Source organism: Emys orbicularis, chromosome 18, assembly GCF_028017835.1.
Source record: "Emys orbicularis isolate rEmyOrb1 chromosome 18, rEmyOrb1.hap1, whole genome shotgun sequence".
Classification (NCBI taxonomy): Eukaryota; Metazoa; Chordata; order Testudines; family Emydidae; genus Emys; species Emys orbicularis.
The window spans coordinates 2,268,967-2,286,912 of record NC_088700.1 but is presented as its reverse complement, the minus strand read 5'-3'; the positions used below and the strand labels follow the sequence as shown (position 1 = coordinate 2,286,912).

The 17,946-nt window shown below is 41.5% G+C and overlaps 1 protein-coding gene across 3 annotated transcripts in view; it reads left to right on the top strand.

Annotated features, from left to right (window-relative positions):
* The window catches only part of PBX3 (PBX homeobox 3), a 155,692-nt gene that overhangs the window by 20,842 nt on the left and 116,904 nt on the right, over nt 1-17,946 (top strand). The window lies entirely within an intron of this gene.

Here is a 17,946-nt window from a genome sequence, read left to right as displayed (position 1 = left end):
TAAGAGCTCCTTCAGAAGCCCCACTCCTGTGTCATTGTAGGTCCTGTGCTGAGGTGCTGGGCACCTTTAGCTCCTATTAAAATTGTTAGGAGTTGTGGGTAGACAGTACCTCCTAAAGGTTGGATCCTGTTGTGGGTTTGAGTCCTTTGGAGGTTTAAAACTGATGGTGCAATTTCAGTGGATTTGCTCTGGATTTGTGAAGTTCACATTTGCCCACTTTCCCCCCTTAAACTTTACATCAAGAGTCTTAGCTTGTATGTATTAAAAAAAGTGCACTAAGCAACCCCCCTTTTATTTTTATTACTACTTCTAATTGAAACACATCCCTCCATGTAGCTGAATAATCCTTATTGAAGTAGGACCCTCTTTTGAAAGTTATGAGTTAGTAAACACAAGCTGTCTTGTTTTCAAGCTTTTCCCCAGTTAAAGTGAGAGAGGCTGTGAGTTCCTCGGGTAACTGGCATTTTGGGCTGAGCTGAAGCACCTGTAAGGAGTATGCTTTTATTCTTTGTTCTCTTGATTAACTTCCCAAGTGCCTTGATTTCTGTGACAATCCATAGGAAATGGCATATCTTAGTTTATATGTTTTTGACCTTTGAGACAGAATACCGTACACCATTGCGTGCACTTCTTTTTGATACATGAGTGACGTTGGTAGCTGAAAAATGTCCTACTCCCAGTGTGACCATATAAATAATTGAAATTACTATATTAATTGGGCCTGGGGCTATTTCAAGGGGAGGCTCACAGCAGTGTTGGAATTATGCCAGGGATGATTCCCTATATCCAAGGAGAAGCCCTGGTGATGTCTCAGATGATAGCAAGTTCGACTACATGAAAATATCCCCACTTAGCCGAATTCCAGAGAAGTGGGGAGGAAGGAAGGGTGCAAACTTTCTATTTACGAAGCATCACCCAGTGACGTTGCCATTCTTGGAAGTGACTGTCAGCTTTATCTGCTTCAAGGTTATTGCTATAATGCACCTTATGCTGATGAGCAGGAAGAGGATGATATTACCCCCTCCCCCCCCCCCCCCCCAAAAAAAAAACACCCCAACACCAGGTCACTAAGATTAAAGGAATGAGCATGGACCTGAAGTGAGATGACTCCACTTCGATCAATCCAATCTCCTGAGTCCCTCCCTGTATGTGAAAGGGAGCAGACTTTGTCATCTGCACTAGTTGGGGTCAGGTCACTGTGGGAAAGGTCACATTTGGATGTTTTTGGCCTCTGCTACCAAAAGAAAAACATACCAAGTTGGATAAATAACTCCTGGAGAAAGGAGAAGCTAATATTCAAGCAAGAGTTCAGAAAAAATGCTTCCAAGATCTTACAGATTTTGGAAATATTTGACAACATTGGGAACATCAACTACTGATGAAAAAACCCCAACCCTCTCCAGAAAATCTTTCACAGTTGTGCCAAGAAAAGCAGCTTCAATGGAACATTTTCATAAACTATCATCAGTTATGCAGCAGCAGCTTCACAAATCAGAAATGATATCTTCAGGCACTGCTGTCAAGTGTTATTCAAATAATACCAGCCTCACATTTGAATAACAGCAGACATTTTGAATTAATTAATCAGATGAGATAGTCTAGGCCTTTTCTCATTAGTCTCTGGGTCAGGCATGGGAAGATATATGCGCTGGTGATGATATACTTGTCTTTAATCGTGATTTATGAAGATTTAGGATTGTGTGTGATTTGTCAAAGGTTCTGGGAAAAGGCTGGTGCATATTTCATTACCTAATCTGAGATTGATTTCATGATGCTGAGAGATATAACCCTATTGTTAGGATATGTGGGAAGCACAGGTAGGCACGGCATCCCAGGATTTTTAATGGCTTATCTTTGCAACTGTCAAACAATGCTGTAAACTTTTACTGCCAGCAGTTAACAATTCCTGCTTTAATTATAGGCAAATTCTTCATTCTGTCCAAAGGGGAAGCTTCAGTAGTTATTTAGTTAAAAAAGCAAAACAGACCTTGTATCTATGATCAAGTGTAAGTCATGGATAAAGTTGGCAAATTTCATGGCTTGGTCATGGTGAAAATATAAAATTTCATGGTTTGTAACAGATTAATAGAAAAATCGTATTAAAACTGTGCAAATAATAGAACAACAAGTAAGGTGAAGCTCCTTACGTGACACCTTCCCCCTCATATGATTTATTTTTAGCTGAAATCGATATTAATAACACAAAGCTTTTACATAAGGATTCAGAAAATCTGTAGCACATGTTCTCTGGGATGCACTAGTTTCTCTTTGGCTTTACTAGTATTTGTTGATTAATTTGGACCAAATAACTGTCAACTCAGTTGCAGTATAGCATTTGTTAGATACATGAAATACAGTGTATTTTGTATTTTAAATATCTCAAAACAAAATGTATTTTTTTAAAACATCATATACATTACTTATATAATGAAAAACAGTGATCAAAGATTCGTGTATTGGGAATAAGAGCTGACAACTCTGAATATTGGTGTGTTCTTACTACTCTAGGTCAGGAAAATGTACTTTCTGCTAAGTGCTAGATCCCCACAGGATGTTGGCGCATGAACTCCCAGTATGTACAGGCTCTGAAGGAAGCATTATGATGATAGAAGCATGTCCCATGCCTTAGATTTGTACTGCCATAGTGTCATCTTAGAACCATTAATGCACAGTATTTTTCCTATGCAGAATCCCATCCAGAGGAAATGGGACATTTCCACCAGTCTTTTTAAAGGTTTTAGAGTGGTAGCCGTGCTAGTCTGTATCAGCAAAAAGAATGAGGAGTACTTGTGGCACCTTAGAGACTAACACATTTATTTGGGCATAAGCTTTCGTGGGCTAAAACCCACTTCATCAGATGAAGTGGGTTTTAGCCCACGAAAGCTTATGCCCAAATAAATTTGTTAGTCTTTTTAAAGCTATTTTGGGGCAGGGAGAGCGTTAGATGGAGACAGCATGAATTATTGATACCTTTGGATGAGAGGCTTGCTTAAAGGTTCATTGGTAATGTCTCCTTTTCAAGAGAAAGTGAGCATGGACCTTTCATGATGTCCAGAGTTATTACAATGTCAGTAGAATAATTGTAGCAGTTCCATTGATATATCCGTCCTCAGGGGACCTTTGAGTTCCATCTGATGATGTCAGTGAAACGCATGAGTACAAGCTGAAACTGTAATTTTGACATTGAATAATATCAGCAGAATTGCAGATCTCATATATTATCAATGGAAGGATATCTCTACTCCCACCCCCGCCCCCAGAAGGGTCCAGCATCATGAGTTAGTACAGTAGGGCTAGACCTTTGCTTTGTGAACCTACTTTCTTTTCTGCCTGGCATATTAATAGCTGTCGTCTCAAATTGTCACTCCAGCTAATATGTTCTAATCTTTGTATTTAGATCATCTTTTATGACAAGAAATGGATCTTCTAGTTCTGAAACCTAGTGATCCAGCAGCTATTTACAATAAGCAGGGTGGCTTAACACCGCAGGGATAGTTGCTCTTGAGAGTCTGTCTTCTGCTCCTCTCTCCATTTGATGGGTCAGAAATGACAAGCGTGTGAAGCACAGTGAGTGGAAAGGTGCTGTGAGGAGGCCTGCTGGTGTATGGAATTGCTCTTCACCGTCACCAGTGAGGGGTGTTGTAAAGGCTCTAGAGTACCTTGCCAATAGCCAAAAACAAACAGTAGGCAGAATACTTTTTTAAAGAAGTTTTCTGAGAGTATTGGATGTAACAACTGATAAAAGTTTCAGATATTGAATAAAAACCTGAAATAGCTTTGTCTCCTAGAACTCCTGTCCCGTGCATTGCAGAGATCTCTTGGAACTAACGCACAATTGTTTGGAGAATTATACCCTTTTCTAATCCCTAACTATATGGAGGTGCTAGGTGTCTGTGAGCCCATTTAGGATTGTTCTGCTCCTCAATTATTGACTCCCCTGTAGGGACTTTAGCTATTCTTCTTCTGCTTAAGATAAGTTGTCTGTTGGAGCAGGTGAGAAAAACCCAACTATATATGCGTGTGTAAAGAGTACCACAAGGGTCTGGTTACGCTGGATGCCCCCACCATGAGTATACCGAGGCACACAGCAATACTGACAGTGCTGGTTTCCCATTATAACTGCACTTCTTGGGATGTCAGACCCACTTGCCATTCAGTGTAAAGTATTTCTATTTGTGGGAATTACTGAAGAGTGAGTATGTCCCTTTGCTGGGCCTTTGTGAAGATGATAGCCTGTTTCTGGGTGACTATTCAGTCTGTTCACAGTAGTTTTCTACACTTAAGAGTGCAGAGTGCAGTGCAGTTTAAATGCAAACATATATTTCTGTACATTAAGAATGTTTGTTAATATATTATTATTACTTGGGCTAATAACAAATAGTAGTCAGTCAGTGGGATAAAAAGGGACAGAGTTCAATAGTAATTCTCAGACAGCTCAGTAATTACCCAGACAGCTTGCAGTCAGAAAAGCTGTTCAAAGCTAGGATTATAAACTACACTGATGGCAACTCTACTGGGTGGAGTTTTAAAAGATTGTTAGCGTGTTTTGTATGTAATTGTAAGACGCACTTCCAGCATTCCTTCTGATGAATTTCTCCTGTAGAAGGCAGAATCAACAGAACTATTAAGAAAAACCAAAACCTACAACAGGCTGGTTTCCAGAATCAGTTAAAATTATTTCTAAATATTTATTTCTAAACTAGAAAGATTTTTTGTTTGAGAATGACTTAGAGGCACTTTATCTTTCCAACTTTAATGACATAAATCTAGAATTCCTTTCATTTTTACTACCATAGTCAGCATCAAAAGGTATGCATAGCAAAACAGATTTCGTGTTTTTGTTTTTAAATATCAATTCATCCCCTTCCCATATGAGTGAATGTAGCCTCTCTCTTCTTTATTTTGAATCATTTCATTAGTTTTTGCTAGCGTGGTGCTTTCCATGATGTTGTTTCCTTCTTTTCAAGCTGTGCATTGTGGGTGCTGAGCTCACAGCTAAGGCAAGGACTAGGCATTTAAGCCCTGAAGCATAATCTCTTCTCCAGGGGCCTGGGTCAGCCAGACTGGTATTAGCCATCCAGGCACTCTTCACTCTGGTGCCTTGCAGATTGGATTTAAGATCCTGACTCCAGCCTTGGAAGTCAGCAGTTGGATCAGCTTTGTGTTCATTAACAGCTGACTTTCTTGTTCACTCACTGTTTCCTATTCTGCAGAATGGATCAGAAGAAAGATAATTTAGGCAGAAACTTTGTTTTTGAAGCAGCTGAATGAAAAATGTTCTTGTTGGATTTTTTTAAGAGAAATACTTGATTTATTATAAGATGCATTAAATTCTGCATCTCCAGCGTGCATTAAGCCACCTCATCACCAAGCACCAGAGGGTGTGCAAGCTCAAGAGCCAGAGAGTGAGCTGTAAAGAGATTTCCAGCTCAAGGATCTGCCCTGGTAATAGGCCTGTGATGTGGGAATATAACAGGGCTCTTTGGGGTCACGGTTAATAAATAACTACTGTATTCCCCCTACCACTGTATTTCCTGTGTCTAGCTGTAACACCTTATAAGCATAAGTAATTATCAGGCCCTAGGCTGATATATAAGCCTTTAGCTATTCACCCCAGAGTTTTATAGACATTAAGGTCAGAAGGGACCATCATGATCATCTTGTCTGATCTCCTGCACATCGCAGGATCACCCACCCATTCCTGCAGTAGGCCCATAACCTCTGGGTGCGTTACTGAAGTCTTGATTTAAAGGCTTCAAGTTACAAAGAATCCACCATTTACTTTAGTTCAAACCAGCAAAATGACCCATGTCCCACGCTGCAGAGGAAGGTGAACTCATCCAGTCTGATCTGGGGGAAAATTCCTTCCTGCCCCCAAGTATGGCGATCAGTTAGACACTAAGCATGTGGGCAAGACCCTCCAGACACACACCTGGGAAAGCATTCTCTGTAATAACTCAGAGTCCTCCCCCCGCTCTACTGTCCCATCTCTGGAATAAAGAGATTGCTTGGAATATAGGTGGTTATGGAAAATCAAGATTCTTTAGGGACTGAGCTGAGTACATGTGGTCGGACATTGTCAATCAGTGTTATATGTTACTATGTTTTGTACATTCAGTCAGAGCACGTTGGGTACAGTGTATCTGTGTGTCGTGCTGTGTCTTTTCTTTGCTCATGGAGGCAATGCACGTGCTTGTGATGTGCTGCCTGTTATTTGCCCAATGTGCCCAGCCACACCATGCTGTAGGGGTGAGGTCTGTGCATATTTTGAGACTGTATTCTTGCCAGCAAGTTAAAAAAAGTATGGATTGGATGAATGGACTATAAGGTGGATAGAAAGCTGGCTAGATCGTTGGGCTCAACGGGTAGTGATCAATGGCTCGATGTCGGTTGGCAGCCGGTATCGAGCGGAGTGCCCCAGGGGTCGGATCTGGGGCTGGTTTTGTTCAACCTCTTTATTAATGATCTGGATGATGGGATGTATTGCACCCTCAGCAAGTTTGAGGATGACACTAAGCTGGGGGGAGAGGTAGATACGCTGGAGGTTAGGGATAGGGTCCAGAGTGACCTAGACAAATTGGAGGATTGGGCCAAAAGAAATCTGATGAGGTTCAACAAGGACAAGTGCAGAGTCCTGCACTTAGGATGGAAGAATCCCATGCACTGCTACAGGCTGGGGACCGACTGGCTAAGCGGCAGTTCTGCAGAAAAGGACCCGGGGAGTACAGTGGACTTGAAGCTGGATATGAGTCAGCAGTGTGCCCTTGTTGCCAAGAAGGCCAACGGCATATTGGGCTGCATTAGTAGGAGCATTGCCAACCGATCAAGGGAAGTGATTATTTCCCTCTATTCAGCACTGGTGAGGCCACATCTGGAGTATTGCATCCAGTTTTGGGCCCCCCCACTACAGAAAGGATGTGGACAAATTGGAGAGAGTCCAGCAGAGGGCAACGACAAATGATCAGGGGGCTGGGGCACATGACTTACGAGGAGAGGCTGAGGGAACTGGGCTTGTTTAGTCTGCAGAAGAGAAGAGTGAGGGGGGATTTGATAGCAGCCTTCAGCTACCTGAAGGGGGGTTCCAAAGACAATGGAGCTCGGCTGTTCTCAGTGGTGGCAGATGACAGAACAAGGAGCAATGGTCTTGAGTTGCAGTGGGGGAGGTCTAGGTTGGATATTAGGAAACACTATTTCACTAGGAGGGTGGTGAAGCACTGGAATGGGTTACCTAGGGAGGTGGTGGAATCGCCACCTTTAGAGGTTTTTAAGCTTGACAAAGCCCTGGCTGGGATGATTTAGTTAGTGTTGGTCCTGCTTTGAGCGGGGGATTGGACTAGATGACCTCCTGAGGTCCCTTCCAACCCTAATATTCTATGATTCTGTGATTTCAAACTTTTTAGTATATGGTCATGGTTAAAAGATCTATCATTTGCTTTATTCATTACAGTAGAGTTTTCCCTCTGATCTAATGCAGGTTGGGCCTAATTCCTTTCTCTCAAATATATGTACTGTATGCCATGGAGAGAAGGTTAACAGGGGCTCAGATTTTTAAGAATAGTTCTTCAAAGCACGACTCTACTATCTAAAGTTTGTGGCAGATAATAAAATTAATGGACAGTAAAGAGCCCAACCCCCAGATTTCAGAACACATTCCAGCTGCCTCAATTGAATATTTAATATACATTACAAAAAGGAAAAGGGCAAAGTTCTGCTGCGGGTTCTGCACGACAGATTTTTGTCTCTGCCATTCTGTCCTCTCCTGCTGGCGATCCGCGCATGTGGAGTCTGGGAGACAGAATGTGGTCCCAAACGTGGATTTGGGGCTGCTTCAGTTTGGCATTTGTAACAGCAAAATGCAGTTTTAGCAACAAATGCCTTTTGTGGGATTCACGCATCAGGGTTGCCAATTTTGGTTGGACTATTCCTGGAGGTTTTATCACATGACATAATCTTTAATTCAAGATTAATCTCTAATTCCTGGAGACTCCAGGACAATCCTGGAGGGTTGGCAACCCTAGCAGGAGTGGGTGCTGGATGGAATGCCTCTCTCTTTCTTGGGACTACTTATTTCTACCATCTGCTGGTTATTGCTCCACAGCTTCCACCAGTGGGCCTAATCCTGTTTGCTTTACCGCAGAACCAATGGAACAGTCCTGCTCTCCCACTGAAGTCAATGGGATTAATCCATAGCCAGATCCCGCTCACCTCCTCCGCGTGAGTTAATGATCAGTGTTCGGGCATGGGGTGTGTCTGCTGCTCTCCAGCCCAGGCTATTCCTAGTCGTTATTCAGATCCAATTCACACACTTCCTGCTTTGCTCCCTTGATTTAATCATTTCTAATGAAAAATCTTTTAATTGCCTTCTGTTATAAATCTGCGTCCCAACCTAGAGGTACCCAGTAGAACTAGACAGTTTAATGTACAGATGAATCCATGTATTAAATATAATGTAATGAAAAAGTTTCAAAGACAATTCTTAGCCTTAAATTATAAAGTTAATGCGAATTTACTCTTTATACTGCAGTTATGAGCTTATCAGAAGTCCTCATTATTTACTCAGTAGCATTTATTTAATTTTTTCTAGAGTTCCATCAGTATTTAGTTTTTGAAAAGACCAATAGATTTAAAAACTCAAAATTCTGTAGGGTTTCTTATCTTGATGTGTGGGTAAATATCTGCTTTCTGGGGAGGATTGTGTGTGTAGAGAGAGTTAGTGGCACATCCATGTATGCCCCTATTTGATGCTTAAAAGTCTCATGTTAGCTGAGCACTTCATGGATCACAATGCATACAAATAATGTAACCCTAGTTTAAAAAACAAACAAACGTGATATGGCTTGTCTCAGGAAGCCCAGAGGGAGAAAACTTGACCAATTTTTAAAAGCAAATAGATGCTTGGTTTTGGAGAGGCCAGGGCAGTATTAAAAATGCAGTGCTCCATTAGCCATTGCTTCACTCCAATTAGGGTGACCAAGTGTCCTGATTTTATAGGGACAGTCCTGATATTTGGGGCTTTGTCTTATATAGGGGCCTATTTCTCCCCCCCGTCCCAGTTTTTCACACTTGCTGTCTGGTCACCCTAACCCCAACACATTTAAACATGGGCCACTTCGTGTAGTGTAAAGGTGAGGATGATGTCAGATCTGACATGGTTCTTGTCAGCTTGGACTATGTAATGTCACCCAGTTTTTGCCTCTGAGTTTTGTCACTTTGATCTCTGATGTTCTGTAGTGACAAGTCTTGGCCCTAAAAAAACAGAAGCTAGTTTGTTTGTTACTCTTTTTACTTGTTTGGTTTGTATTTATAAGGATTCTGTCCTGATGAAGAGAGACTCCTGGTTGTTGCTGTTGTATTTTGTTTCTGCTAACTCATCCCACCACCTTACAGCCAGTATTATAATTATATATCTCCATTTCCTAAACACCTAGAGGTCCAGTCCCTTTCCTCTAGACACACAGAACTCCCTTTAATACCAAGAAAGAGGGGACCTGACTTCCTAATGTATAGCAGTGACTTCAACGTCTGTAGCAAAGTGTGAAGTTCATAGCAATTACTGCTTGCCTCGTGCTTCAGAAAAAGAGAATACATAGTGGTAAACAGTGCTGTTTATGGGGATGAACAAAACACAGCACTGGACTGAGCAGAAGGATGAGGAGCATGGATGAGAGAGTTGGGTTATCACTGGGGGAGAAAAGCCTCTACAGACTATTGTATTCTGTACTTCTCTGCAGAGTAGTCATCTTGAGCCACAGGAGGATTTCTTCGTAGGGTTATCAGCACTTCCAGACCATTCTTTTTACATACTGAGTGCTTTGTCACCTCAGTAAATTGCATCGGTGTGGAGGCTTTAGCACTGGAATGTCCAGCTTCAGTTTGGGGATCAGGAGGGCTTTGTAGAATTGAAAATCCCAGGTTTGTGGTATCAGAGATACAAGACATTGGTGTGATAAACAGAGGTATGGCTAGACCAGGGACAGGCTGGGCTCACCCTCCTTGTTTGCTCCTGCTCTGTCAGAGCTGCTCATGACTTCAGTAGATTAAACAGGGAAGTATATGGTGGTGAGCAGAAGAATAAACAACCATATTTGCTGCAGTGACAACACATACAAATTGAGCAGATTAGGAAGTAGAGTGTATTCCCATTCCCACCAGTGTGTGTTGTATTTAAATACAGCCCAGAATCTTCAGACTCTGGGAGACACACGACTGAAATGAATTTTTCAAGTATGGCAAATTGTTAGTTTTAAGCCCTTCTTTATAGCTCTGTTGTGGTTTTAAATTAAAGGAGAAACCCATATGTATCACACTATTTAGCATTAATTATGGCTGACTCCTGCATTCAGATTGAATGGCATGTGGCTGTGAAAAGCATTACATGGCAGCATTGTCTGCTTGGTGCGGAACTGGTGCAGTGCTAACATGGAGGGTCACTGCATCTTCCAGGCATGGAGAGTTTGGTGCATCCATTGGGAGCTTGTCTATCTGAACCCCAGTGCATTACTGAAGGACAGATACGTCCCCCAAAATCTATATCCAAAACGTCAAGATTCCAGCGTCTTCCTGCATTTGGGAACAAATCCTGCATCTTCCTCCGTAGTCACAAAGGGCTTTGGATGCCGCGGAACCAGCTTGGTTCCTCTACAGGAGGATGGTAGGGGGTAGGGCAGGGTTCCAGCTGGGGGTCATCTTCTACACCACCAAGGAGAGAGAAGGAGGGTAGGGAGGGGAATGACTGATGGATCCAGTGGCTGCTTCCCCTCCGAGGTGCTTGGTCTGCAGATGCTAATAGAGTTCTGAGATGGCAGCTGACATTGTGGAGTAGCCTGGGTTGAAGGATTCTGTTCCTCACCAGCATCATCCCACTTGTCTCCCCTACACCAGTCCCACTTACTTAGTGCTTAGCTTGCTGTGGTGGGTAGGAAGGGAAGAAGGATTTGCCAACAGTACATTGCATAGAGAGTGCAGTGTGGAAACACTCTTGCAGTGCCTGCCCATTTATCTGAACCCTCAAATATCCCCATGAATGTCACGTCCCAGTTATGTTTCATCAATCGAGTTTTCACAGGATAGAGTAGTGCAGTGTATTGTGCTTAGCCAATAGGATTTATGCACTTAAGTGATCTGTTTTGTTATGACTATGCCCATGTAGCCCCACATTAGTCTCAGCTGAGGTTGCCTGAGCACAATGAGAGGGGAATAGGTTTCAGTATTGTTTTATAGCTGATATTTGGTTGGGTTTTCACAGTGCTTTAGTACACACACTCTGTGATTCAGTTATCCATTACAGCGACAGAATATCGTCTCCAGGGAGACAACAGAAAGATATATTCATGTTGCAACCACACACTATGCTTAACGCTGGAGAATGATGAGTGCAACTATGACATTTTGGTACCGAATAAGGTGTCTTAAATACAAAAGAAGGAGACAGGAAGAGTTCTTCATCTTCAGTCCCTGGTACTAGTCAATCACGTACAGAAGACCATGAGAAGGCCAGAGGCTTCTCAATCCACTATGGGTCAGATTCTGCCTCTCTTGCTCTCATTCAAAGTACCTTATCCCTCAGCGGGTCCAGTTCTCACTCACAGCTGTGAATTCTATATGCGGGAGAAACCCATCAGCATCAGAGTGCTAGATTATTTGGTATCAACATTAGAACTCTCTTTTAGAGGTATATAGAGCCAAACTCTGCCACCCTTTCTCATGCTGAATACTCCCAGAGTTCCTGCCTCATACAGAATTTATATCTGTGAGGGAGTCATGTGATAGAAGGAGTTGATGGGGCTGTCAGAATATACCATTTACCCAACTGCTCTGAAACTCTAAGAATGGTGGGAAATTATACACAGTCAACTTCACCTATAGAGTGGGATTTTCAAAAATGCCTAAAAAATTTAGGAATGAAAATCCTATTGACTTTTTGTGGGATTTGTGCTCCTAAATCACTCAGCTTTTGAAAATCTCACACTTACTTATCAGCAGTTATAAAGCTTGATTTCAGGAAACCCAATCCACTGCAGTGTGTGTGTGTGTGTGTGTGTGTGTGTGAGATGCACATATGTATGTAAATCAAGTAGGCATACATAAGTGGGCTTTGCTTATAAGGGTCGCATTGAATGGTAATTAGAGAGCAATAGAGTTACCTCTCTGCACAAGTGCATATGTCCCCATTCTAAGGCACATCTGCCAGTGAGGAACTGGGACAGAGCATCTCTGCACTTGTATATAAGAATTACTCACGTTAGAATGTGCACAATTCTGCAGACTGCAGCTAAAAAGCACAAGAAAGTCACTGATTATTTTTTGGAGCTGGTAATATGTTGTTTGGGGGTAAAATGCTAAGGCACATACATTGTATTAAAAATTTTAATATAGTTCTATTGCTGCTGCAATTGGAGCCTGATTAAGATTGTTACAGTGGTTATAGTACTATAGTTTTAGCTTTTAATTACTTTCTACATTACATAATATCTAACAATGGTAATAGAGTGCAGAACTGTCATAGGTTTTTTTTAAAAGTATAATACTGTATTGGGCTTAATTGTGCAACAACACTTTTCAATTATATTTAAAAGTGTTTAATAAAGTACGGCACTGAAAAGCAAATCGGAGTGGCATGTGTTAATTGGTGTCTGTGGCATTGACTCCATTGGGTTATAGTGATCACTTGGATTTGAGGATCAAATAGCAGGTTGTCCAGTTGGAGCCTTCAAACCAAACTCTGCTTTGTGTTGTTTGTGCATGTGCAGTTGTGTCACTTACATATACAGGCCTTCACGCTTACACACACACAAACACAATAGCAACATTTAGAACTGTGTTTAAAAAGCGATTTAAAAACTAAACTAACCATGGATCCCTTCTTACTTCTCTGCTCTCTTCTCTTCCTTTCTCTCCCCTCGCTGCGTTTCCCTCCTGTCCCACACTGCTTCTGTCTTTCTTCTTCCCGGTGGACTAACAGCGGCAGCCGCTGGAAGCGGGGCCAGTAGGAGCAGGTGTTTTGGGGCACGCTGGGGATGAGCTCATCTCCTGGAAAGTGACATTAGTGCGCTTTAGCAACCAAAGGGACAGCATACCCAGTGAGACGAGGCCTTCGCAAGCCAACGACAATATCCACTGCCTCAGTCAAAGCACTTCAGCGCAAAAGGTCAGAACATGGCCCTCAACAATTTCTCTTTTTAGGTCAAAATGACTTTCTTACAAAGCTGGTGGTGGTGATGGTGGGGAGCCTGATTTAAAAGTCAGGTAAATTGCTCTGATTTTGAACCTGACACTCTATTCATTAAGGAACTAGAAGAGCAATTTAACAGGATTCTCCCATGGAGAGTAAAAAGGTGAAGATTCACCTGCTAACATCCCATTCCCTTTGGTAAGAATTTTGTATTGCACCTTGTAAAATTTCCTCTGATTTCAGTGGGAGGCTTACCTGGTAAAGGAGTTTTGAACAGGGCCCTAGGAAACTCTGTTAAAAGCAAAATCCCATTTATAGTGCTTTTGAGCTTGCTCCTTGTGTCTGGATAAGGGGACTGCAGGTTGTCTGGGAGGTAAATAGCTGATGTAGTTTCAGGGCCCCCTCTTTTCAGCTGTACTCGCTCTTTGTTCAATCTGTTCATTCTTTGCTCTATCCAGTCTAGTTCCACTGGAGCGTATCAAATGGCACTAACTGTTATTTCCTGTATAAGAATGCTTTTCTTATTGACGCTATTTTTTGCCCCATGTCTGTGACCATGAACGCACTTCTTCTGGAATGAATACTTCAGCATATCCAGTTTGTTTCTCAAGGATTGATTGTAAAATTACAGCTTTCTTTCCGCTAGCAGTGTGCTTTTGTACAGTATCAAATTGCATTAGTTATTTTTTTCTTGCAGTATAAACATGGAATAACAGTGATACAATAAAGATATCAGGTTTCTGACTGAAAAATAATTGCAAACAGATTTTCACATGGTAGTAGTACAATACAGGAATTCCTTTCCTGGCCAACTGGCCTCTCTATATGGTGCTAAGATCATACACAGTCAGCAAAGTCTATTATTTTTGTTGAAGTCCTGCACACATTTAGACAGTCTCTTTATGATGGCAGTGGTTACTTCCAGGTTTCCTACAATTGCTTGCATATGTCCTGAAAGCCACCTAGCATGCAGGTCATATGCCCTTCATTTTCATTATGAATGAAGAGTAAAATGTGAAGGTTATTGCCTGGCAGTACAAATGCACTGTTTTTGTTTTGTTTTGTTTTTTTGTTTTGTTTTAGTTAGAGGTGGACACTCTATTAGGAGTGTCAGGAGTCCCATAACAAAGCAAGGCAAATATCTGCAGAGACACCTTGTTGAAAAAGGAAACCTGGCTTCTCAAAGCTTTGAAGATGAATGTGGTTGGTTCTAATCAAGAAGTCCTTGAAAAGAATTATCTGCTTTTACTTACTTCTTTTTGTTTCATTTTTTACTTCTGACAGGTTTGACTCTCTCATCAGTATCTCCTCATGCTCAGTTAACATCAGTGGGAAGGAGATGGGCCCAGCAGGGCCCTGTGCAAGGGAGAGATGAATGAAGGTGGGGCCAAGAGAAATTCTGAAGTCAGAATGTTGCTAAGTTCAGGGACAGTTGACAAAAGCCCAAAATAAAGTTTAAAGAACAGGATAAATTTATGTTTAACTGTTTTTGGTCTTTAATGGTAGGCCTGTAGCAATCCTCCACAATCAAGAAAGCTCATTTGCTTTTTAGATGGTGACCACGGGGGAAAATAATTAAAATCACAATCAAAAGCCAAAATGATTTAATGTGCCAATATTTCGTGGTGGAGAAACAAAAGCATTTTGCTCCTTGGTCGGGTGAATTTTTGAAGGTACCACTGGAAGTTATTTTGATTCCACAGCTACATGGTGCAGCCGTAACAGGGTTTTGAAATTAGCGGTGAATTGACAAAAACTTCAGTTTTCTCTGCAGCTGGGGGGGTGGGGGGGGGTCCTTGCATGCCTCCTTCTGCTCATACCCTAGTTTCTTACCAGAACTCCTACTTCTGATATTTATTTTCTATTCACATGGATCTTTTTGATAAACTCCCTTCTCCAGGGTCATTTCTCACCCTCAGTTACTTCTGTTCACACTAGGCTGTGTTTGCCTTTGAGTGATGCAGCTGCACCTCTGGAAGCCGGAGAGGGCTTCTAGTGCTCAGCCTGCTGCCCGTGAAACTGAATGGGAGAGGAAGAAGCTTAGGAGAGGCCCATAGCATGTAGTAACAGGAGCACTTTTTTCTCCTCTGCTTAACATGTCCCTCCCTCCCACTCCAAAGATGATGCGGTAAGGGGCTTCAACCCGAGAGACAATGCTCCTCATCAACACAACAGCCTGGAGACTGCTGAAGAAATGGAAAATGCAACCCTCCCACTCACATTACTACAGTTGAGTGGCAAGGATCTTGTCCCACAGGCATCTGACCTAAGATTAGAAGAAGCCATTTGAACTTGTCTTTCTTACCACATTGGCTACGCCAAGGAGGGTTAGGTGCTGATGGTTTTCGGACCCTGCGTGTATAGGACAGCTAGTCTCTGGATTCCATCCTAATTTCTGGAGACCTATTGTTCAGTGAGGCCTGGCCTACATTATACCATTTCTCTTAAAATTTCCCACTGCAGTGCCATATGCAGTGCCATAATTGGGCCGATGCTTCCAGCAACTGGCATTTTAACCACTGTGTCACCTACACCTGCTGTATAGACTAGCTTGACAAGATGACAAGCTTCTGCACACAGTTCTGCCAAAGTAGCTCAGGCCTAACTAATTTTAGATCTGGGCTTCTGACCAGCTCTGACTGGCACCTTAATCTTGAGCCACCTATAGAACCCTCCACAGTCTAATCTTAGGTTGCCTACACATCACTGCCAGTCCACCTCTGTCCTAGCCCAGCCCCTCCCCTCCACCCCCACCTTTATTACTGTCTGGACTTCTTCAGTACCAAAATGCCAATTCTGTACAATTGTGTTGAATAGTGCTTATATTGCTGGCAAAATCCCCTTGAATTACTAAAATGAAATGTCTCAACTACATTGTAAACAAATGTATATGCAAATCAAATAACATGAAAAATTGTTTAAAAGATTTTGTTCTTTCTCCAAATCATCTTAATTGTTCTTGCTTCTTAGCTTTCTTTTTAACCTTTTATGTCTTTTATCCCATTCCATCTTGTCTAATCTGGTTATATCATTCACAAGACATTGTATCACATGGTGTAATGTGGGTTTTTTTCAATGTGAAATCCACCAAACTGCAGTTTTCAGCAAAAAAAATGTTTAAAAAATAAGCTTGATGTTGTAGAAAATTGCTAAGGGAAGGAAAAGGACATAAGGCAAAATCAGTGGCCAGCAGAGTTAAGGACAAGAATGAGTTGAAGTATATTAGGAACAAAAACAATCTGAACAATGGTACTGACTGATTACTAGATAGAAATAATAGAATTGGCAATACTAATGCAGAAAAGGTAGAAGTGTTGAATAATTATTTCTGTTCTGTATTTGCGGAAAAACCCAGATGATGTAGTCATTTCATCTGATGACAATTAAACTTTTTCTATTCCAATAGTAACTCAAGAGGATATTAAACAGCAGCTACTAAAATTAGACACTTTTAAGTAGCAGGTCCAGGGAACTTGCATCCAAGAGTTTTAAAAGAGTTGGCTGAGGAGCTCTCTGGACCATTAATGTTGATTTTTCAATAGCTTATGGAACACTGGGCAGAGTCCAAAAGACTGGAAGAAAGCTAATGAATTGCCAGTATTCTAAAAGGGTAATAAGATGACCTGGGTAGGCTTGTCAACCTGACATCGATCCTGGGTTAAATAATGTAGTTTTGATTGATGAACTAAAGGAGGATGATATAACTAATGCCAAACAACATGAGTTTATGGAAAATAGATTGACAGGATCTAACTTGATCTCTTCTTTGATGAGATTACAAATTTGGTTGATAAAGGTAAGTATTGATGTAATATACTTAGACTTATGTAAGGCATTTGACTTGTTCTAGGTTTTAATCAAAATGTCCTGTGGTACCAATACAAAATTAACCTGTCACACATTAAATGGATTAAAAACTGACTGTCTGGCATGTCTCAAGGTATAATTGTAAGTGGAGAATCATCATCAAGTGGGTGTGTTCCCGGGGGGTCCCACAGGGTTTGGTTCTTGGCCCTATGCTCTTTAACATTTTTATCAATGACTTGGAAGAATACATAAAATCATCACTGATAAAGTCTGCAGATCACACAAAGATTGGGGGAGTAGTAAATAATGAAGAGGACAGGCCGCTGATATAGAGCAATATGGATTACTTGGTAAGCTCGTCATGCAAACAGTGTGTGTTTTAATATGGCTAAATGTAAAGTTATACAATTAGGAACAAGGACTGTGGGCCTTACTTACAGGATGCGAGACTCTAACCCAGGAAACAGTGACTCTGAAAAAGACTTAGAGACATGGTGGATAATCAGCTGAACGTGAGATTCCAGTGCGATACAGTGACCACAAGGTCTAATTCGATCCTTGGATATATAAACGTGAATCTGAAGTAGGAGCAGGGAGGTTATATTACCTCTGTATGAGGCATTGGTGCAACTTTCCGGTGTCCATAATTCAAGCAGGATGGTGATAAATTGGAGAGGGTTCAGAGAAGAGCCATGAGACTGATTAAAGGATTAGAAAACCTGCCTTATAATGAGAGACGTGAGCTTAACAAAGAGAAGGTTAAGGGGTAAGGTATAAGTACCTCTTTGGGGAACAAAAATTTGATATTGGGCTCTTCAATCTAGCAGACAAAGGGTATAACCAGATCTAATGGTTAGAAGTTGAAGCTAGACAAATTCAGACTTGAAATAAGGTGCAAATTGTTAACAATAAGGGTAATTAACCATTGGAACAATTTACAAAAGATTAGGGTGGATTCTCCGTCACAT